Below are 24,051 nucleotides of genomic sequence, written 5' to 3' on the forward strand. Positions count from 1 at the left end.
GATGAGCTCCTCACACAGGGGCATCATAAAACTACTGAATGTTTCTGTCTTGTTTGTGCTTCATCCTGGAGTCGAAGGGAAAGTTATCACAGCTGAATAAAATGCTGAACTCTTCTGGCCACAAAATGCCTCCTTTAATGTAATATCAGGAATAAACCTCTTACTTCTAAAATATAGTTGACAAAAAAAGCCTAATAACTCATAAAATTTTGCATACAGTAAAGAAAAAAAGTCAAAGCCTGTAATGTTACTATGCATGACATATAATAATCTAAATCAACAGTATAATTTGCACTTCTGAAGATCAGAGCTAATATTCCTATTGCATGCAGCCATAATAAAGCATACTGTTCCACCAACAACAGAAGAGAACATTGTGCATTTTCATTTGTGTTATTTAATTTTCTCACTCATAAAATATGCCTTTTGCCACCTGTTAGTGCCTTTATCCTCCTGAGCTGCAGGATAGCAAACCACACTTGACACAATATCTGTCCAACAGAACTGAAAATACCAAACTTTCAAAAGCAAGGACCAAAATCCCTCTTTGTAGTCTTAACTCACGGATAAGAGAACCATACATTTAGTGTATTTACAGCAAACAAAAGCAAGAAAAGTTTCTGAGGGAGTTTCAAAGCAGGGGTACCCCTGAACGTCTAAGTGATGCAAGTGAGTTAGGATGGAATCCAGTGCAGTACTGAGATACATGGAGTTTGGAATATCCAATGGAGTTTTCTACCCAAGAATTTCCTTTAAGGCCTGGTGAGAGTAATGGCTTGATTTGTGATATCTCTCAATAAAAAAGAAGGCTTAGGGAACACCTTATGGTGTTCCAGTACTTAAAGGGGAGCTAGATGGAAACTCCCTATTTACAAGAAGTCACATTGTTAAGACAAAGAGCAATGGGCACAAGTTGCTGCTGGAGAGATTCTGACTGAACACAGAAGGAAAATTCTTCACTCTGAGGACAGTCAGACATTGGAATGGTTTCCTAAGGGAAGTGGTGGATTCTCACACTTCGGAAAGTTTTAAGTCTCAGCTCGATGGGATGCTGACACATTTCATATAAAAAATAATAGTAGAAGGGTTGGACCAGATGATCTTTGAGGTCCCTTCCAAGCTGACATTCTATGATTCTGTGATTTAGTTCCCTTGATGTAGGCTTTTAGTCCCACCTGGGGTGCTCCAGGTATCCTGACAGCCACCAGACCAGAAGGGTGAATGTCTCCTGTAGCTCCTGTCTCATACCTGCCAGACCTGGATAGATGCCCTGTGTAGTTAAGGGAACCTCAAACAGTTCTAGAGGCTTACATTTGCCTGAACAGCAGCTGCATTGGCTGGGTATAGACTGTGATGTGGGCACCTGTCCTGAGTGTGGATGCTGGTATCACTGACAGTCTCATTTAGGTACCTGCAGTCTGGAACTCAATGCCACATCTCTGTGCCACATCACATTTCCCAGCAGGAAAAGCAGCAATTGGTTAAATTTGTGTTTCTTTCTTCTGTAGGGCCATGTCAGTACTGGAGCCCCTGTGCAATGAGAAATAACCCTCCACTCTATAGATCTGTCTATATGTATATTTAGGTGATGCATTTAAATACCTGCTTCTGGAGATGAAGTCTTGCCTTATGCAGACCCTCTAAGTCACACAAACAAGGACTCACCCCACCATCTCCTGATCCCCATCACCCACCCACAGGACTCTCTCCCCATCTGCATCCCAGAGGTGGGAACCTGGGCTCATGGGATGCTTGTGAGGAAGTTGCTTCAGTGGCAGCCAGGCCCATGGCCTCCCACAGCCCCATCTTTCCATGTACAGAACATCACCTCATGGCCTGAGAAGAAGACACCAAGAGTAGGACCTAAGTCTCTTGTAAAGAAAACACCTCCCCAACAGTGGCATTTCCTTCCAGACAGTCTCTATTTTCCAGATAGTTTCCAGGTTGCTGATGCAGTATTCACACAAATCAAATATTTTGGGCTCTTTTAAAAGCTCTTTGTGTCCTGGGTTTCTGGTATCAAAAGATAGAATGTTAAACCTAGTTTCCAGTGGATGAAAGCTGGGTTAGGGGCCAACTCAGTAAATTTGGCCTCTGGCTGATGCCTGTGTAGAGTTTGTCAGATCCTCTGGTGTCCCTGAAAAATGACTCATTTGTGCAAATGATCCATTTTTGATGTAATGCTGGGTCTCTCATAGCTTCTCCTGCTGAAAATGTATTTTGGAGTTGTGTTGGCATTTAGGCCAAATTTTAAGGGGCCTGTGAGGGAGATGCGGTGGTGTTTGGGTTACACGAGTGCCTCACATCTCAGCAGATGGCACTGCACACCCAGGCTGACTCCAGATGGCAGAGGGGAGGACAAGGTGTCCAAGCAGAAGGTGTGGAGTTGCTCATATGGAGTGTAGATGGAGAGATTCCTAGTTCCTGGGTGCTGAGCTGCAGTTCCTGGTGTAGATGGAGAGATTCCCAGTTCCTGGGTACTGAGCTGCAGCTCCTGGTGCACAACCTTAGCATACCCCAAGTGAGACTCCACTCAAAAGTGGGGGAAGATGTTGAAACTCAGTCATCTTCTGGTGAATGTAGGGTGGGTTCCAAGTGCCCCCATCACAACCCTTGGTGGAAGCACCTTGGTTGAAGCTCCTGGGGGAACATAGTGCTTTCCACAAGCAAGGGCTATATTGAGCACACCACAGCAACCCCATTCTCAGGATGTCTTGTGTTTTCTACTATCTCGTAGAGGCAGTGTAGCAGGAAGGAGCCTTTCTTGCTCCTGAGGCTCAATGAGCTGCTAGCTTCTCCATTGCCTCGCACCAGAGTGAGCTTTCCCTCTGTGGGTGTGTGTTCCACCTTTATTGGCCCCTTGGTAATAGGGGGCCTGTCCTAACCAGGCACAGGTGGACTCACACCCACTCATTGGCAACTCGAGGCACCTGGATGTCTTGTTTCTCTACATTTCCCCCCCCCCCTTTTTTTTTTTTCCTTCTGACACAAACATACACTCATAGCTTACAGGATTTAACCCTAGCTTACAAACATACAAACATTACATTTTTTTACATCAACTGACACAAACATACATATTTTTTTCAACTGACACAAACATACACTTATAGCTTGTGGGATTTAAGCCTAGCTTACAAACATACAAAGATACACTTCTGCAGCCCAGGCAAAAAGTCTCTGCCTTTCTGACTTCAGTTGTTCTTCTCCCTCCTGTATCTGCTCTTCTCTTGGCTTTTCTCTGCTCAGGGGCTTCCAAAGAGAGAATCCTTATCTTGGCTTCCCTCTGCTCAGGGGTTTCCAAAGAGCTTGCTGGTTCCTCATGGGATTACGGGATTTAACCCTTCCTCATGGGATTCCATACATGGGTTTTAACCCTTCTTCATGGGATTCCATCCTTCTGGCTTCCCTCTGCTCAGGGGCTTCCAAAGAGAGAATCCTTATCTTGGCTTCCCTCTTCTCAGAGGTTTCCAATCCAAAGAGCTTGGATTGGAAATACCTTTCAGGGAGAGTGTTAGCCCAGGCATTTTTCAAATCAGGGAGAATGTTCCTGTTGCCAGCTCCTCACACTGCTGCTTCTTTAGATGTCTGTATGTTGCCCGCATTCTCCACCAAACATAGCGGGAAGGAGCCTTTCTTGCTCCTGAGGCTCAACGAGCTGCTAGCTTCTCCATTGCCTCACACCAGAGTGAGCTGCCCTCTGTGGGTGTGTGTCCCACCTTTATTGGCCCCCTGGTAATAGGGGGCCTGCCCTAACCAGGCACAGGTGGACTCACACCCACTCATTGGCAACTCAAGGCACCTGGATGTCTTGTTTCTCTACAAGGCAGCACTTTCAGAAATCCTCTTCAGATGAAATCAGCAGTAAGACTTAGGGCCTGCCAGAAAGCTTTGCTCATTGCCACAGTCCATGGGGTTAATGTGTATGGAATGGCCTGGACAGAGGTCTCCTGGGGGACAGTTCTTGGAGCTCTGTTGTAGGTACCATCAGGAGATAACCTCTCCTGCACCATAGTCACCAGCTCTCCGGCATGTGGCCAGCTGTCTACAGCTGTGCTGTAGCTGCCTGGCCAATGGGGGCCATGGTTGTAACCAGCCATGTCCAGATGCCCTCTAGGAGAATGAGGAAAAGAAGGGAATGCTGAGCAGGGACTGAGCAAATACTGTGCTGAGTAATGAAAGGAATGAAACAAACTGAGAAATGAAAAAAAATTCTTTCCACAACCCAAGGTAACCCATTTTCAAAGAGAAATATTCGGGAAGAAGAGTAACAAGAGGCTTATCAGGACAGCAAAAGTTTCTTGATTAACAGGACTGTATCTGAACTAGTCCCATTAAAATAAAATAAAATAAAATCCTGAACTTCAGACAAAGAACATCATAGCCATCCCACAAGAAAAAAGCATATTGGTAGAAACTGCTGCTATCTGAAGTATTGTGACTTTTTAAGGTCTGAAAAAGCCCTGAAACAGAAAAACAGGAAGAGATTTCTAAGGGTTCTCTCATAGCAATCATGACTCTTTTTGATTTTGGTTTCTCCTACAGTCCTCTCAAAGCATCTAGTTTTTTCTGTCTGTCCTCCATTCCTAGCTGGAGACTTGGTTTAATAAAATAAAGATGGATTAAATAAATTTGGATGGATGGATTTAAATAAAAAAAATCCATTTATAAATAAATGGATTTAATAAAAAAAAGATGGATTATGGAGATGAATTTGGCTTAAGGTCTCATGAACAGAGAGATCACTGTCTCAGTGAAGAACTCAACAAGCAAAGAGGAATTTTTTCTATAAATTTTAACACAATTCCAGCAGAAAAAGAGAGACATCTTCTTCTGTAAGTAAAACACCTCTTTCACATCCTGTAATATCAGGTGCCAAGTTGCACAAAATGCATTTCCAGTGCATACAATTAAACCATTGCACGCTTTCACAGGAAGAAGTTCAACTGACCAAACACTGAAGGACTAGGAAGATAAATCCAGGTGAAAATACCTAGTGTAAAGACAGACCTGATTTTCAAACCCACACATCCACCACTTCTTCCTGATGAACGTAGTAGGAGGTACCCATTTAAAACTCAGGCTATGCTTTCCAAGCAAGCTTCAAGGTAGACTTAAGATGACAGATTTACTCCTGAAAACCATCTGGATTTGGCCATGTCTCTGTTCAGCTTTAGCTCCATCCTTTGGTCTTGTTCTAATGACACAAAATAGAGTAGCACTTGAGCTGGGTGCTGAATTTAGACACACATGGTGACACCATCAAGATACCCAGCTGCCTACATGGCTGCACTTCTCTAAGCATTGCATGTCCCTCTTAGAGACTTTTACAAACGTTAAATTCATGATCACAATTACTAGGTATCTTTTGGACTTTATTTTTCTGGTAGGAGGAGACAGTAGAAGCAAAAAGAATAACAAAAGTCATAGAAAATAAAGTAATAGTTTCATCAATTAATTTGACACCTATCAGTCAGCCCTTACTGTAATAAGAGAACAGACCTGAACAAGCATCAGACGTGTTAGCCATTAGTTCTGCACTCTTGGAGATGTCTGAAGCAACAAAATTACTATTATTTTGATGACAATTGGAAGAGTGTTTGCAGACCTGTGGGAAAATATTATATAATTTAGTAATCTTCTGTGTAGTAATAATAATGTTCTTATTGAAAAAATGTACTCTGATATAATTATTCTACATCTTTATAAGCCTGTCTCTGTAGTACAGTAAAAAAAAAAAAAAAAAGGAATATTTTTACCTATCTTATGAGAAAAAACTTCTTGATGCTTTATTTGTATCAGCTGATGCATGTTCAAGAGATGGAAGCCTCATAGCAGCAAAATGGCTCCCTGATTTGGTCTGCTAACCTCTTGGGAAAGGATTCAAAGGAAGTTTTAGCCACATAATTCAGAGACAGAATTGCCCCATGCCCTGGTATTTGTTGGGATATCTCCTCTGGCTTCTACCTGTGTCTCCCAAAGGACAGGAGTCACCTCTGCTTTATCTTCTGCCAGTCCATCTGCAGATAGGTTATAAGATGTGCAGGTGTGGTGCTTAGGGACATGGTTTAGTGGTGGATTTCACAGTGTTCTGCTAACAGACTTAATTATCCTAAAGGTCTTTTCCAACCAAACCAGTTCTATGATTTTAAATTCCTGAGTATCTAAAATGGCATTGGATGTCTATGTTCAGGTACCTGGGTTGCTTCCTCCATGTTACAGTGAAAATATTTCGCTAAGAAGTTATCGAGTTGAAGCCTGGAAGGGCAGATGGGAAGTCAAACCATAGAATCCTTTAGGTTGGAAGGGACCTTTAAGATAATTGGGTCCAACTGTAAACCTAACACTAGCAAGTCCCATGAAACCGTGTCCCTAAAATATGAATATGAGGAAAAGATACCATGTTTCTCCCTGCCCTGGCTTGCTGATCCTCGTTCTGCCATGTTTTCAAGAGCAAGTCTGCTGTACTTTTTGGGGAGAAACTAGTCCAAAACTGCTGTACAGGGCAGTCTGCCCCCAGGAGAGGCATCCTGGGGCCATGAGGCAGGTGTGGGACATCCCCCCACCTTCTTGATGCTCATGCAGAAGTGATGAGCATTGGCATGAGCTACACTGCATCTGCTGCCCCTGAGGCCATTCCTGAGGGTACAGAAAAGGATAGGCTCATAATGTATTAATAAGAAAGAGCTTTTTATATATAAGGCAACCTGCTCCCTGCTATGAAGCTGGAGGCATTGTGCAATAAGTTATAATAAATCTGATGAAGCAGTATAAACAAGAAACCAGTTTTAATCCTTCCTCTAGAGTTATTAGGAAAATCAGTGAATTTCCATTCACTATTAGATTTTTGTTTTCATCGTTCAAGTTTCTCATGTTTCTGGAATCTGTAAACTTTTGGGAGGAGTCTGTGAAGGGAGAGAAGATGTAGCCATGGGTCAGAGAGACCAGAGTGTTTGGAGTACCAGGGGGAAAAGGACAGAGGTGTCTGTCCTTATGGTGCTCACTGGAGCTGGGATGTGCAGTGCAGTGCTAAAGGCTGGTCCTGGCACAGCCCCTCACCCCTCTCTAGACCAGCAGCACCTGGAGTCATGTTGGGAAATGACTTGGAGAAATCCCAGCCTTTGCCCTGCACAGCAGAGGTTGACCCCAGCTGCCACTGTCAGCTGATGTCCTGCACTCCCTACTAAACCTGCTGCCAGCAGAAGCTGATCAAGAAGCTGCAGGCTGAGAAAGCCTTTTGGGAGGAGATTCAGAGTTTTCAGGAGTCAATGAAGAGCTTTTGGGAGAATCACAGGTTCACAGAATGGTTGGTGTTGGAAGGGATATTTAAGATCATCTGGTTACAACCCCTCTGCCATCAACATGGACACCTCCCACCAGACCAGGTTGCTCAAAGCCCCATCCAACCTGGCCTTGAACACTTCTAGGTAGGGGGCAGCCACATCTTCCCTGGGCAACCTGTGCCAGTGTCTCTCCACCCTCACACAAAAAAATTTCTTTTTAACATCAAATTCTAAATCAACCCTCTTCCAGTTTAAAGCCATTAACTCTTGCCCTCTTGCTACATGCCCTCGTTAAAAGTCCCTCCCCAACTTTTCTGCACTGGAAAGCTGCTATAAGGTTTCCCTGGAGCCTTCCTTCTCTTCTCCAGGCTGAGCAACCCCAACTCCCTCAGCCTGTCTTCATAGGAGAGGGGCTCCCAACCTTTGGTCAGCTTCATGGCCTCCTCTGGTTTCACTTCAGCAGGTCCTTGCCCTTCTTATGCTGGGGGATCCAGAACTTGACACAGTACTCCAGGTGTGGTCTCAGAAGAGCAGAGTGGAGGTGGAGGATCAAGGTTATTGGGAAAAAATCAGAGACTTCAAGGCAGCCATTCAAGCCTTCTGAGGGGAAGAAAAGTGAATCTGGAAGAAGATGCATTTTGTGAGGAAGAAAAGGCTATTCAGAAGGAAGCAGAGGACTTCTGGAGGGTGTATTGTGACTTCTGGAAGGACTATATTGTTTTCTAGAAGAAGGCCAAGGATTTCTGGAAGGATGAACAGTTCCTCTGGGAGAACGAGTTCTGGAGGTAGACAGGGGCTTATGGGCAGAAGAAGCAGCTCTGTGGGCAGATGTAACAGCTCTCCTGGAAGAGGAATGAGCTTTCCAGGAAGACAGAAATCCCTTAGGGAGTATGAAATGTTGAGCTGGGAGGAGGCCTTTGGTCCTGAGAGAGAGAGGCTATTTCCAGGGCTACTGCTGTCCACAGGGGAAAGGCACAAATTGTTCTGCTAGGCTCAGAACCATGTGGAAAGCCATGTAGAGTGATGCAGATACTTTATTAAGCAGTCCTGTGCTTCAACCAGCTCTCTGAAACAGCATCTCTACTTCTAGGGGTAAATCAGAGAGGGTGTGTTTTTAACATGAGTTACTTCAAAGCCATTGTGTTTATGTTTTCAGGTCATTATTTTTTAAGGTCCTGTAGCCTGAGGAATGGGGTAAACCTCTGGTTTGCTGGCTTGTCACCAGATAGACAAGTGTGGGTGGGTAAAGTCACAAGAAGCTGAGAGCTTAATGGCTGAGATTATCTTCTGGAGCTCAGAATACTTCACCTGACTCAAGCAGTTTGTATCAACTGAGTCAGTGCTATAAAAAGGCACTGATAAATATAACCTTTGGATCCCCCCATATTTAAGAGTCACAGTTAATGCTCCTGATCCTTAATGAGGCAACTCATGCTATTCCACCACCATTTAACTTCTCAGGAGCCTGATGAGAATGTTCACCCACTCTGGTGAGCTCCCTCGTCCACTGTCTGGCTGAGAGCATCTTTGGCATCATCCCTGCTGGTGTGGGCAAAGGACAGAGTGAGAAGTGGGAGGGATTCCAGGAGTCAGTAGTATGTAGGAAAAGGTTCAAGCCAGAGGGAAAGTTGGCAGGGAGTCCATCATCAAGAAGGAAATAAATTTAATAGTGTGAGTGTATGTGTCTGGTTCAGAGCAGGAGAGGGTGCACACAGGGTGACTGCTCACTTGTTGGATCCTGTTGGCAGAGCAGGTACAGGAGACTCTAGGAGAAAAGCCTGTGTAACTGCAGTGCAATGTGTGGTCAGTATTTCACAATATTTTATGTGATGTGAGTACAGAGCCAGTGCCTTTTGCTGAACTGAGGCACAGGAACTGCATTTTTTTCTTGCTTCCTGAACTCAGGAACTGAACTCAGGTGCTTCACATTTTTGGTGACTGAGCTGCAAAGGTTGGTCTAGAGGGAAACATACACCTAACCCACTGTGCTGGAAAGTGGAGCATCAGTGGAAAGTACTCAGTGAAAAGCCAAACCAAGCATTTCATCTTTCTCTGGTAGGGTAGCATTAGGAACTCATTTCCCTTCAATATGGTATTTTATGCTGAAAAGGCTCAAGGACACAACATCAGAAGCCTTTGCAAGTGTGATTGAAGAGTTTGATGACTTCTGTAACTCTCAGGAATACTTAGGCTGTCACTCAAGTTCAGTCCTGTGTGATCTGCTGTAGGACAAGGCTGCCTGTCCTGTTTCATTGTGCTGAAGACAAATTACACAATGTCTTTCCTGAAAAATCCATGAATATTTATTGCTCAGTGAATAGCCAGCCCATAAAAAAAGCCAGCTGAACCACCCATGGCAGGAATATAACCTTTGTTATTATTATTCAATTATTACCATGTAAAGCCAGAGATTAAAACGACCTATTAGACTATTCAATGCAACTCCTTGAAAGTTCAGTACTCTTATGCATTAGAGCTTTATCATTAGATGCTATACAGAGAAAGAACCTTTCAGAAAATCACAGGATGCAAAAAGCACTTGTCACTTATTATGTTTTAATGTCAAAAAGCCAAGAATTAATCTCAGTTATTTCAATCCACACGTTACATTAACATACATTTAAACTAAAATTAGGTGTGCTTTCACTTGCAAAGAACTTGAAGCCCATGAAATGTACTTAGGAGAGCTCTCAGTCACCTCTTTCACAGCAGAGAACAGTGTTTCCCTGGTGAGAATGCTGTAAAATACAACAGTTCTGAAATTTAAGGCATCACTCAATGCAGCAGAGAAGCCAGAGGAAGAAAAGTACATACCAATATGGTTTTAAACTAGTCAGTTCCCTTGAATATTACATCCACCTTGTAGTTTCAGAGTGGCCCTTCCTTGAGCAGAATTGCTGAAGGGAGACCACATTCCAAAGGTTTGCCAGGGCTGGGCATTTAAAGTGGGAAGGTGGAGGTCACCTGCCCTGCTCCCAACAGCTCTGGACTGAGGATGGATTTTGGTGGCAAAGCCATTCCCTGCTAACACTCTGGAGTGGGAAAGTAACATGGAACACAAGTAAAATAACTACTAGAAGGAAAAGGTCAGTAACATTTATCACCCTAAAACATGAATGTGGAGTATTTTGAGATGTAAAATTCCAAATGAAAAAAATGCATAAATATACCTCTCTGGAAGAGCAGGTCTGCTGGTCTGGTTTGAGTTGGCTGTTGGCACCAGGAGAGAATTGGGCATGTCTGAAGAACTGAAGGTATTTGAAGCACAGACTCACCTAAAGTGGGGTGGAAGGACCTAAAGAAGCTGCCAAGTCCCTCTGAGCCTCAAAAGCAGCTATACCTGTAATGTTCCATGCAAGCACTTCTCTAAGCTGTTTTTCTTGTTTAATTTCCAGAACCAGTGTTGCATAACCATCACCCATCCTCTAGGACTTCATTTATTTTAATTTTTTGTGTTGCTTGAGGTGAATCTCCCTAGCTGCAGTTCTGACTTTTTATCTGTAGTTCTATCCACAGCAGGCATGGGAAACAGCTTTTTCATTTGCCTTGTATTTATTTTTCTGAAGCCCAGTGATGTCTCCTCTACTCACATCTCCCTACACTATCCCACCTCACCTCCTTCTGGCCTCCTTCAGTGACCAAGTCCTTTAGGTATCTGGAAGGCTTCTACCCTCCAAAAGCCAGAAAAATGATATAATTTTCAGCATCTAGATCCAACTCCTGAAGATACCAAATACCTAAGTTACAGCACATATTTTTCAGGAGAGACTCAGTCAGAAGTCATGCAGCTGAGCCCTTTGGACACTAAAAATCAGTGCTGAGCTGCCCTGGTGCTGATGGATCCTTCTGCAGATTGATGCCACCACAAAAAGCCCTGCAGTGATGCCACCTGTCCTATGCCCTGGGATGTTTCAGCCCCTTGTGAACAGAGAGCAAACCAGGGACTTGTTCAGTGGCACAGAACCAGCCAGAACAGGCACTGATGTAACTTTAGACCATAGTCAGACTTTTCATGGTTGCTGTTCAACCAAAGAGGCATTAAAGATAAACATGGAACCAATAGTGCAATCTCAGAGTAAACGCAAGGACAAAACCCAAATACACCCAAAACATGGTGAACTCAAAAGATCATTCTGTGCTGGCAATGCAATTAATTGACAGTCAATGAGCTGTGTGCCCTCAGGAAAGTTTTAAAGGCTCAATAAGTCCTACGCAGGGCAGTCTGACAACAGGACACTGGAATTTGATGGACTGGCTGGGCTGCACACTCCGGAGCCCACCTGGTTTCTGGTGTAGATGATGCACTTCTTGCTCTCGTTCCCTGGTAAAGAAGACAAAAATATGGGCATATAAAGGAAAACATTACAGAAAAAATATGTTGAGGCAGAAGGGTCCCACTTTATCCATACTGAAAGGCTGTCCTGCGCTCAGCCACAAGCCAGTGAGGATGCTGCTAAACATGAAATTCACATTTCTAGGTGATTCTCAAGTTTTTCTTCCAAAGTTTCTGCTCAAGCTGTTCAGAACAGTCTATTTTCTCCTCAGGATCACAGCAAAGGTGGAAGTTATGGACTGCAGCTTTGTCCCTCTAAAAATGCAGACCTTCCCAAAGCCCAAAGTGTCTTACAGGATAATGGCAATTCTTGCACACATCTGTAAAGAGGTTGAATCATTTGTGCCAAATCAGCATAAATATTTGAATGGGGGAAAGAAAAATCTCCTGAGCTCACTGACACATTTTTAAAGTACAGAATTGTCATCAGAAAGTGTTGCTGATGCAAATGGGGAGACAACTTGTGGGAGAAGCAGAACATGGGAAAATGGTGAAGTCATTGAAGTCAACTGACATGTCTGCATGTGTCATAAACCAGAATAGTCAGAGTGACTGAAGAAAATTAAACTTATTCATTATATGTAGGTGTATATGTGTGTGTGTGTGTGTGTGTGTTGTGTATCTATGGCTATAATTTACAGCTCTGTGTGTCAGTCATTACAAAGGAGGAATGTAAAAAAGCTGGGAGGCAGGCCCAAGACTCATGGGGAACTGGAGGTATGCATCCAGCCAAAAATATAAATCCTGTTGCCATTCTGCCAGGAAGTCTGGCTGAATCATGGAAAAGTCAGTGCAGAGAGTGCCATGGAAATTGAGGAAGGAGATAGAATACTGTGGCTGAAAATGTCAGGGAAAAAGAATAACCACACCCTCACCCTTCAGAATTTAACATCTAACGTGGGCTAATTATGAGAGGAATGACAATAAAAATGTATGTTTAAAAACAGTTATCATGGTGATAACCAAAAGTATGGTGAGAATCTCTCTGTTTCTCCCATCATCTCTCTGCCTTTACCTTATTGTCTTCTTATTTAATAATCTTTTATTTACTAATCAAACTAGAAGCATAATCTGCAGAGGAGGGAATTCCAGATTCTTGACATGTGGGGATTTTGGGAAAGGATTTAATCCCGATCCATCAATCCACTCAGTCTGTATCATCCCTCAGAGTACTTGAAATGTTCCAAAGTCCCATATAAAATGGGGGAATGCTCACAGGTGGTGGTGAGGTCCAGTGAGCACAACATTACACACTTAGGTGGGTTTTTATCAAAATAAAAGACAATTGGCTCTGCAAACAAAGGGAGCTGTACAGACTTACCAAATCTCAGGGTTAATGCTGTGGAAGCAGGTGACCACAGCACAGGGTCCTGACAGCAAACCTTTCATGCCACCACTTCAAGGATCATATTTCTTGGGTCCAAATGGAAACACCATCAACCATCCTCCACATTTTTCAGTGAGTTATGGTGTCGTGATTTTGTTATCCCCCACTGCAGCTTTCTGAGCATTTGGGCGTGGGAGCTTTTCAAGCAGAAGGACTATTATTATTATTATTATTATTATTGTTATTATTATTATTATTATTATTCACATTAATTGCCACATTTCCAGAGCTCTGCTGAGAACACTGAAACAGAAATTGGGTTGAAAAGCTGTTATTTATTTGCTCACCCCTACAGTAAATTTCCAATTCATGTCTGGGAAAGAGGAAAGAGAGGAAAGGAGGAAAGAGTGTGAACCAAAGTTAAGTATTGCTGGGAACACAGGGGGTGCCTCTTTGGGAACACGCTCTCTCTCTCTTTGCTGACTCACAAAAAAAGCAGCTTTCCCTGCAGACTTCATGGCAATTTCTAGCTGCAGCCCAAATACACAAAGCCCACTTAGAAAAAAAGCTGTACGTCGTCCCTTTCCTTCAGACCTGTTGTATATGCACTTAATTTAAAAAATTATTTATACTGGATTTACATTCTACCAAGATAGACAGGGTTTTCTTCCTCTCAGTGGCACTTGGGTTTTCATCTTTGCAATGAGCAGCAATGTTTAGTTTAGAAAAAAGCCCAAATAGCAGCCTGATGGGTAGTCATTAATAATGTGAAATAATTCAGAGATAAGGAAAAAAATCCATCACCTGACCCTCTGGACTGATTAACTGAGGAGTGGTACTTTCTTGAGAGCAGATACAATCAAGGGCTGACAGAGGTGGAACTGATTAACAGGATGGATACTGCTTGAAGCACTCATCCTTCCCCATCCTTGGGAATTTGTGTAAACTGATCTTCCTAATGAAGGCATAAATAACAAAGCCTGCAGGGATCCAGAAGACCTGCACCAGTCTGCTGAAAAGCAGCATCATCAGCAAAGACCTTTGTGCTCATATGGTATTTCTATGGTGTATGGAGCTTCCCATTCAGAGGTCTCAGAGAATGCCACACCATCAGTGCTTTTACCCCACAGCTCTTGAGAGCTGTGCAGAGAACATTGTTGTCATTTTAAGGAAGAGGACACAAAGAGGGGCTGAGAGGTTAAGGCTGAAAAAGGATGTGGTGGTGAATCTGGGAAATCTACCTCCTTCCACATCTCCACCCTATCCATGACACCAGCCTGCCAGTGGGACATAAAACACCCACAGATGATATATTTCAAGAAGTGTGGTGACAACTGGACATCCTAATCCATACCACTGTGTCTTACAGCTCCCTCTGTATCCTGCAATAGATAAAAATCTGGTGTTTTTTACATCTGAACCACGCTGTTAGCAAACATTTAGCAATTGGGAGTTTATGGTATAGCACAGGTGAATATGCTCCCCCTCCTTAGCACCATGTTAGACCACTAATTATGGAATGCCCTTATTATCCATTTAAACAGGACAGTTTCTAGCCTCTGATTTGAGATACAACTTTTTAACAAGACTGAATCAATTTTTCAACACCTGACGTTTTCTCTTGCCAGCCCAAGGGAGACAGCTGACTGCAGCTTGCACTTGACATTCTCTGAGGAGTCCTCCACAAAGCCCTACTTGCCAGAGCAGATCCTGAATCAGAAAAGAAACTTCTTCCTGCAGCCCCAGCTTGGGGGGGGACCATGAGTTTTCATGTGCATCCTTCACTGGGTGGCTTTGGGGCTGGTGGGGAGCAGCTCCTGGTACTTTGTCTCAGGTCATAGAATCATAGAATGGTTTGGGTTGAAAGGGACCTTAAAGCTCATCCAGCTCCAACCCCCCTGCATGGGCAGGGACACCTCCTACCAGACAAGGTTGCTCAAAGCCCCATCCAACCTGGCCTTGAACACCTCCAAGGAGAGGGAAGCCACAACTTCCCTGGGCAACCTGTGCCAGTGTCTCACCACCCTCATGCTAAAAAATTTCTTCCTAACATCTAATCTGAATCCACCTCTTTCAGTTTAAAATCATCCCCCCTCATACTGTCACTACTCATAAAAACTTCCACCCCAGCATTCCTGTAGGCCCCTTCAGGTACTGGAAGGCTACTATAAGGTCTCTTCAGACTCTTCTCCAGGCTGAAAAACCTCAACTCACTCAGCCTGTCTTCATGGGAGAGGTTCTTCAGACCTCTGATGATCTTCATGACCTTCCTCAGGACTTGCTTCAGGAGCTCCATGTCCTTCTTTTGTTGGGAGCCCCAGAACTGGACACAGTACTCCAGATACTGTCTCCACACTTAACTGGCTCAACAGATCCCACCAGGAATTTACTATTACCCTATTTGGTTAGATTCCAGGTGATCTTGATTGTCATTTCAAGATCTCAGCCTTTGCTCCAGCTATGTACTGACTGGAAATATCCTACATCTGCCCATGCTGGGTACAGACATCTTGGTATCACAAGCCTCTACGCAACCATCAGCTTCCAATCTGATTAATGAAGCCTTATTTCCCCTGAATGGAGCCCAGTGTTGAGTGCATCACCATGGTTGGGAAGTCACAGGTCCACAGCCCTGGTGCACTCATCAAGGATGGTGGAGGACCCCATCCTCAGGCAGCACTATCCAGGTGTCAGGGCATGGCTATGGCTCCATATAAACAGATGGGATGGACCAACCTCAGAATTTCATACCAGAAATGGGTCTTTAGCATCACCTGCTATTTTTAGCCTCTGACTCAAGAATCTCACAGAACAGCAGCCTCCTCCAGGAAGATGCTACCTTGTAGAAAGGTAACAGATCTGACTCCAGGACCTCAGGCAAGGACCACACCTCTGCATACCCATAGGCTTTTCTTTGCATCTCCTCTCTTACATGCAGTTATGATTCAGCTCCTGTCACAAGCACTTTCTGCTAGCAAACATCTGACATCCTCCAGCAATTTTATCCTATAGCTCTTCTGTGCAGCCAGGACACATACTGGGGTGTACAGACATATTGCTCTGTCAATGTAACAGGCTGGAAACACAGGCACAGAGTCTGTGCCACCAGCATGCATGGCTTCTGTACTTCCCTAGGCCATACTGGGAGTCCAAGGCACACCAGTGTCCTTGCCCAGTGTCCCGGTCTACATGGGACGGAAACAGAGGCAGACATGAGGGATGCAGATGGGTCTGGATGTCAGGGGAGGATTGCAACCATATTAGAAGCATAAGGTCTGGAGTAGGGTCTAGAGCTTTAAAAGCTGATTCGCAATGTAACTAATGTCACTGTGCATGAAAGCTCTGAATACCCCCAAGGATCTGGGCTGGGGTGGCCTGTTTCACAGCAGAGAGATAACTCCCAGAGGGCTGGCACTGTTTTTGGGGGGGCATTTCAGAGTACACAGACCGCAGCCATATACTCACTCCTTGGCCACAGTGGAGGCCCCAGAAACAGCAGTATGAACAAGATGGAAGTGTATGAACCTCCTAAATATGACACAGTGGCTTCCAACTCCCTTTTGACCAAGTAATAGGATAACCCAAACTTCAGATGCTTATGTACCATTTAACCACTTAACACCTCTGCAGCTTTTTCACACCTTACTTGTTCACAGTCTCACTGCCAGCAATGGGGCCAACATCTCTCATGACAACCAGAACAAGAGGAATCCTATCTTAAACCCAGTTCCTGTGGATAGCATGCTGAAGACCTTGTAGGAAACCTGTGGGCTGGATTTCCTAAAGAACACCTTAGTCACCAGACAGACACAACTGAGTTCCTGGTGGTGGGAGATGCCACCCTCACCCCTTCTGATCCCCCTGTGGCAGTGGGAGCCACCAACTTCACCCCACACACACCTGGTTATACTTAGTCATAGAATCATAGAACAGATAGAGTTGGAAGGGTGGAGAGCTTCTAGATCCCACCCTCCTGCCTGCCTCCTTTTTCTGCTCCATATCCTGGAGTAGCCTGGCACAGCTCAACCCCAGCCAGCCCTTCCTCTTCCATACAAGGTTTCTTGATGCATTGCAGACACAGGGTGTCATTTAACCTCTAGCTAGATGCTTTGACACATAGAGGAAAAAAAACACCAAAATAAAGCAGTCAGAAGAGCTAGCTGGAAAGAAAGGGCATGGCCAGGAAAACCCAAGTGTGCTGCAGCTACAGCCAGCATGACCCTCTTCAGGATGTGATTATTTCTCATTGAACAGCAAGCAAAAGTGACAAATATACTTACTGCTTCATCACTGAAATTATTTGTATTATAGGTAGAGATACCAGACTCCTCAATTTAATGCTGGCATGTGAAATTACCAGTTCACAGCCTCAAGCATAGAGACAATAACTGGTGCAGCCCACATTGTCAATGCTGTGTATTTTTAGACTCTTGTAGGCGTTTGAAGTAATTTCAAAGAGCTTTAATGATTTTTTACACATTTTTCAAGCAAGAATTAAGATGGCTTCCTGAGCTGGGATAAAATGAACGGTGTGGAAAAAAAAAAAAAAAAAGATGAAGTGTCTGTGTTTTGCCCTCAGGTCAGGGAAGATTCTGGGAGAGAGGAGCAATTCAGAGGTTGTGCAGCCATTTCTTTTGCTTTCTCTCTGAGGGGCTTTGCAGTGTCAGCCAGAAACATTTTTCATGACCTTGCCCATTTCCCCATGCCTTAAGCAGGGATGTGGTCCTCAGAGGCTGCAGGAAGATTTCATTCCCAGAAATTCAGGCAAGGGCTAGTTTTCTCTGTTGTGCTCCTTAAAGTCATGCTGTCTTTGGGACAACACCAGTTAAACCCAAATGATTTAATTTCATTTTAAAAGAAAACCTGTAAAAGTTTGATTTTGGTGGATAGCAGGCTCACAGGTTTTCTAATATCTGAGTGGTTCAGGTAAGGCAGTGTTGTTTTTCTGCAGAACTCTGGCAGGGCTGAGCCAAGCCCTGCAGGGAGCTGGGACCAAAGGGATGCAGGAGAGCTGGGGGCAGTGCTTGCTGCTTTGCAACTCACCCATTGCAAGGATGCTCCCATCCAACATCTTCCTTGGGGTTGGGGCTGGGGCTGGGTTTATAAAATCATATTCAGACAACACTTCATCTCAGGTCTGATCAGGGTTTGTCAGGAGAGCAAGGCAGTGAGGACAAGGGATGACTCCAGAATACATGAGGCATTTGCCATCTTGGAGAAGCTTTTCAGCAGCTTCCAACAAAAATACTCATTTCCAAATTATGGAGTAAGTGCCTCAATGTAATGATTACATGTTGATGCTTTTTAAAATTTGTAAACATAGGTGCATGGATGTGCATTCATGTGTCCAAATGTGTATATCCAAACAGAGATGTCTGGGTATGATTATACAGACTCAGACTTGCCTGAGACCATATAGAATCAAAGTATGGTTTGGGTTGGAAAGGGTCATAAAGATCATCCAGTTCCAACCCCCCTGCAGGGGCAGGGACACCTTCCACCAGACCAGGTTGCTCAAAGCCCCATCCTGCCTGGCCTTGAGCACTGCCAGGGAGTGGGCCGCCATAACTTCCTTGGGCAACCTGTGCCAGTGTCTTACCATGCTCAAATTAAAAAATTTCTTCCTAATGTCTAAGATAAATCTCCCCTCTTCAAGTCTTAAACCATTGCCACTTGTTCTTCTCACTACACACCCATGTAAAAACCCCTGCCCCAGATTTCTTGTAGGCCCTCTTCAGATATTGGAAGGTTGCTATAAGGTCACCTCAAAGTCTCCTTTTCTCCAGGCTGAACAACCCCAAATTCCTCAGCCTGTCCTCACAGGAGAGTTTTTCCAGCCCTCTGATCATTTTAGTGGCTCTCCTCTGAACTCATTCCAGGAGCTCCATGCCCTTCTTATACTGGGGACTCCAGAACTGGACACATTGCTCCAGGTGGGGTCTCACAAGTGCAGAGCAGAGGGGGAGAATCACCTCCCTGAACTGGCTGTCTGTGCTGCTTTTGATGCAGTCCAGGACTTGGCTTTCAGGGCTGCAAGCACACACTGATTGCTCATGTTGAGAGCTTCTGGTCCACCACCACTGCCAAGTCCTTCTCCTCAGGGCTGTCCACAATCCTTTCTCCTTCCAACCTGTATATGAGAAGTGTTTTTTGCTATAAGATTTACTTTAAGGACTCCAAAAGCTGGAAGACATTTCTACCACCTCCTCCAGCAGTGCTTAGATGTTTACCATGGCCTCAATTCAGACTTCTTTGACACAGGAATTCATGAGATGCAGAGCAGGTTTTTTCTATCACAAATAGCAAAGCTGTCACAAGTGGAAAGACCTCTAAGATCATCATGTCCAACTGCCAACATCACATCCCACCCCCTCTATGATATTATATGTAATTTATTTGATATTTATATATATCACCATGCCCACTAGAGCATGTCCTGAAGCACCTCATCTACATGGTTTTTAAATACCTTCAGGGATGATTATTCCAACACCTTCCTGGGCAGCCCATTCCAGTGCCTTACTACTCTCTCAGTAAAAAAATTCTTCCTGATATTTAGTCTAAACCTCCCCTGGTGCAACTTCAGGCCATTTCCTCTTGTCCTGTCATTGTTCATTTGAGAGAAGAGGCCAGCACCCACCTCCCTACAACCTTCTTTCAGGTAGTTACAGAGAACACGAAGGTCTCCTATCAACCTTCTTTTCTTCAAACCAAACATTCCAAATTACCTCAGCTTCTCCTCATAAAACTTCTTCTACAGACCCTTCACCAGCGTGGTTGCCCTTCTCTAATAAAGTCAATGAATGCTTAAAACAATCAGACACGCCTGGGTGTGCATAAAAATTGCAGGAACCATCCTTGGTCTTCAAATTCTCCACATTTCCTTTTCACATACTGCGTCCTGGACTTCAGGAAAGTGGTGTTGGAAGACAGGACAGGAAGATCTCAGATCCTTAAAATGGTCTGTACAAAGCAGCTGGCATCATTAGGATGGACACATAGATTGCACAGGGTTACAAGCACTGTATTTTTACTGCTTTAGAATTCAATGTATCCAAAAAGCATGGTGGGATCATTAAACTAGAACCTACACACACAGTCTGTTGGTCCATCTCACCCTTGGCTGTGCTAGGAGAGAGAGCTGCCATCAGTATGGTTCTGCCCATTTCAATCAAGGAGGTTTTAATTATGTTAAAATGTGCCCTGTGATGTTTGGAAGGAGTTGGGATGATTCTCTTGGAAATAATAAGTTGTCCCTGTTGGATCAGTTCCAACATTGGAACATTGCTGGTTTTCCATGTGAGAGTCATAATAATCAGTCACATGCATTCATAATCAGTTTGTTGTGATTTAGCATAAGGGATTGTAAAATTACACTCCAGGAGCAATAGGTCTGTATGACCTTAATGGCAAGTTGTTCTGCACAGGAGGTGCTGGCAGTTTTCTGAATTTCCATCCCTTTTTTGGATGTCTATCCTTTGTTTAGAAATGCTCCCTGGAAGGTGGGGATGAAGAAAGTGAGCAGAAAACACAGGGAGGTAGGGGGGTGGGAGGGTGGCCCAGGACAGGGAGAGAGGTGTTGGCTGGAAAGGGATTGGAATGTCCCAGTCAGGGCAAGTCAGGGGTCACAAGTGGGCAGAGAAGAAGTGCTGAGAGCATCCTTCTCCACCTGTGCAGCTCCTTCCCCATCCTGAGCTGCTGGGGAAGGATCTTGATCTTCCCTCCTTCTCCTCTGCCCTACCCTGGTGGTCTGAGCTGGCTTCTCTGGCCAGGAGGGGGCTGTAACACAGAGAACAGTTCAAACATCAACACACTGATGAAAAGGGACCAAAGAAGCAAAAAAAAAAAAAAAAAAAGAATTGTAATTGTAAAAAGAAGCAAAGTAGAACAGAAAATGTAAGTATGCCACTGTACAGGTCAGTGGGGTGTTACCTTTCGGACAGTGTGTGCAGGTCTGGTACCTCCATCTGCAGAAGCAGAAAGGATGCAGCGATGGGAACTTGGTCAGTGGAAAAAAGAGACAACCCTTGCATAGCTCAGCCTGGAAAAGAGGTGAATGGAGACAGAATTTTTAAATTTCTATGAAGTTCTGGGGGGCCAAGGTGAAACTATTAGCCTCCACTACTACAAAATCCAGGAGGTATTGAAAGGCACTTGTTGTGTTGGCATGAACAGTATTGCCTGGTTTAAGTGCTCAGCATTTCCTGGTTTCCAGAAATTTTTAATTCCAGAAGTTTTAATCACTAGCCCCTTCCAGGTCTTCAGAGGTTTGAATCACAGGATTGTCACAGTTGGAAAAGATCTCTAAGATCACCACATCCAACTGTAAAGCATGTGACCCTAAACTTAACACACCAGAAGCAACCTTAATTCCCCTTGAGCCAAGATCTGCTGCAGGGTTTTGCAGTGAGTGTCTGCCAGCCAGCTATTTCCATGGGACCAGAAGTCTTTTAGCACCTGGAAATCCATCAGAGAGATCCTGCCTGATTTTCAGGTCACTCTACTGTGAAAATCCTCCCACGCCAAAGGATAAAACCCATAGCAAGAGACATCAAACGCCACTTCCAGCTCCATTGCCTGGTCACAAGATGAAAAGCTAGCACAAAGCAGGTGAAGAAAGGAGCATCCGTGCAATGTCCCTGCTCTGTCTAACCTTGCCACATCCCTCCCAGGGCTGGCACAGAGCACAGCCACACCAGAAACACAAGAATACTCTGGGCAGCAGCAGCAGACTGCCAGTGGCTGCCCCAGGAGCTCCCTGGGCAGCCTGAGTATGCAGAACTCCCGATTTCTCACTGCTCCACTGCTTACACAAGGTTTAATTAGAGCCTGGTAGGAGTTTAGCTAAGCCCAATTATTATTTTTACCACTACCTCAGCAAAAGCGTTCCTGTTCTCAGTAATATTGGGGAATTGTTACTAGTTCATATGGGAAAAATAGACTCTGGCATCAGTAAATCCTTGTTGTTTGGATTACATGTCCTAAATGAACTCCTTCATGTCTGTATTTCTTGTGTTAGATGCCATCAGTAGTTCTCTTGGTCATCTGTTAATGTTCATAATTAAAATCTGCCTGGCTAATTTATCTCACAAACAACTCCTCTCTGCCAACATGACACCTAAATGTCCAGTACTGCAACTGCAAAGTGAGACATCACCCAATAGGCACAAACTGGAACAAGGAAATTCTCCCTGAACATCAGGAAACACTTTTCCACTGTGAAGGTGACTGAGCTGTGGAACTGGAAATAAGGACAGGTTGCTCAGGGAGGTTGTGGAGTATCCATCCTTGGAGGTATTCAAAAGCCATCTGGATATGGTCCTGGGCTCTAGGTGGCCTTGCTTGAGCAGGGTGGTTGGAACAAACGACCTCCAGAGATCTCTCTCAACATCAATGATTCTCAACAATTCTAATTGTTCCCACCCCTGTGTGCCCTTAACACATTCAGACTCCTTTACTAAAAGAAGTGACAGGGAGAAAAGCTTATAAATGTTGGTTGACATTCATCACCTCTTTCCAGTTCTGAGTTTCTGGAGGCAGGAACAAGCAGTGAATCCCCATATGGCAACAGGAGTGGCCCTAGGAAATATGTGTTCCCAACACAGCACCACATGATGCTTGGCACAGGACCAGCAGTGGTGGAAACAGCACAAATGATGTGGACAGAGGGACTGGATGTCCACGTCCATGGGGTTTTGTGCCTGAAACTCATTCCCCAGCTTTCTGAGGCCATGGGAAATGCTGGTTCCTGGCTCCTCCTGTAGTGAAACCAATGTTTTTGAGGAGGAAAGCCATCTCCATCTCCCTTGTAATTGCTTTTGTGGTAAGTATAGTTGGGACTGAATAACACCAGTAAGGATAGCTTTTCTGCAATTAATTATTCTCCAAAGAAACTGGGATTCAGCCAAATGCTAATGAAGTCAGGGAAATGGGAGCATGAAGCAATGAAAAAGCTTTACCAGCAGTTTAAGACCTGTATCGTTTTTTTCACAAAATCAGATGGATGCATCTTTCTGCAGCCCTTTGCAGTCACTTTTTACACTTGAGCTCTCCTGTCCTTCTGCATGCAGTATCACTTAAATCCTGCACTAGTATTTTAAAAGAAAAACTGATTTAGATGAAAGACTGGATGTACAGTGGGAAAGACTGAGCCAGAGTAGAGTGAATGAGAAATAGGTCATTTAGTCTGAAATAACTTGGTTAGTGTGGTGGGACAGAAAGAGGGCTGACTGCACCATTCAAGCAAACAATTTATTTGAATTTCACTTACAGGTTTAACTGCAAGGCTCAAGAAAACATTTTATTTGAACTGCACTGGCAGGCTTAACGTGGCACCATTGGGGGTTTTCACGCGTGGAGTAGAAGAATGACCTATTATAACTTAAATTAAGAGAATACACTATTAGAGCCTATAAAGATTCATAGAACACACTGTTACAACCTATAAAGGTTCATGGGCCACAGTATTACAACCAATAAAGGGCACTAAATATCAGAGGTGTTTTAGTTAATCACCCACAGTTACACACTTACAGCATGCAAGATAATTGTATACTCCTCCAGGTAATGTCCCTCAGTCCCAGGGAAGTGACCTTGGCTTGTGTCCCCACCAGGTGGGAAGGATCTCCACAGAGGCCAGATTATAGTTGGAGAAGTGACTCTCAATTCCTAACCCAGATCTCAAGGGTTTTATCCACTGGTTTACATGACTCTGGGCAAAACTACACCTGAGTGGATTACATTGTTATATTCTCAGTGTGATGGAGTTTTGCCTTAGATTCTTTTATTCAACTGTGGGAGAGGTTCACTTTGGTAAGCTGGACTTGTTATTTCTCTTGCTGATTTTGTGATTTCCTGGGTAGACAAGGTAGTCAGCTGAAGGTGGAACTGAAAACCTCTGGCTTCTCTCTAGTTTACTTCATCTGGCAACTGAACAGTAGTTTGGATTGAGACTCAGGGCATATTATTTTTTAAGGGATTTAATAGTTTAACTGAGGTTTTGGGTCTTTGAATGATGCCATAATACCCTGTTTGGTCTCTGGCTTGTGGACCACTCAGGGCTGAGACCACCATGGGTGGTCTCTGCAGAGATAGGGACTCCAGGCAAT

The sequence above is a fragment of the Calypte anna genome, chromosome 1 (assembly GCF_003957555.1).
Source record: "Calypte anna isolate BGI_N300 chromosome 1, bCalAnn1_v1.p, whole genome shotgun sequence".
NCBI classification, from domain to species: domain Eukaryota; kingdom Metazoa; phylum Chordata; class Aves; order Apodiformes; family Trochilidae; genus Calypte; species Calypte anna.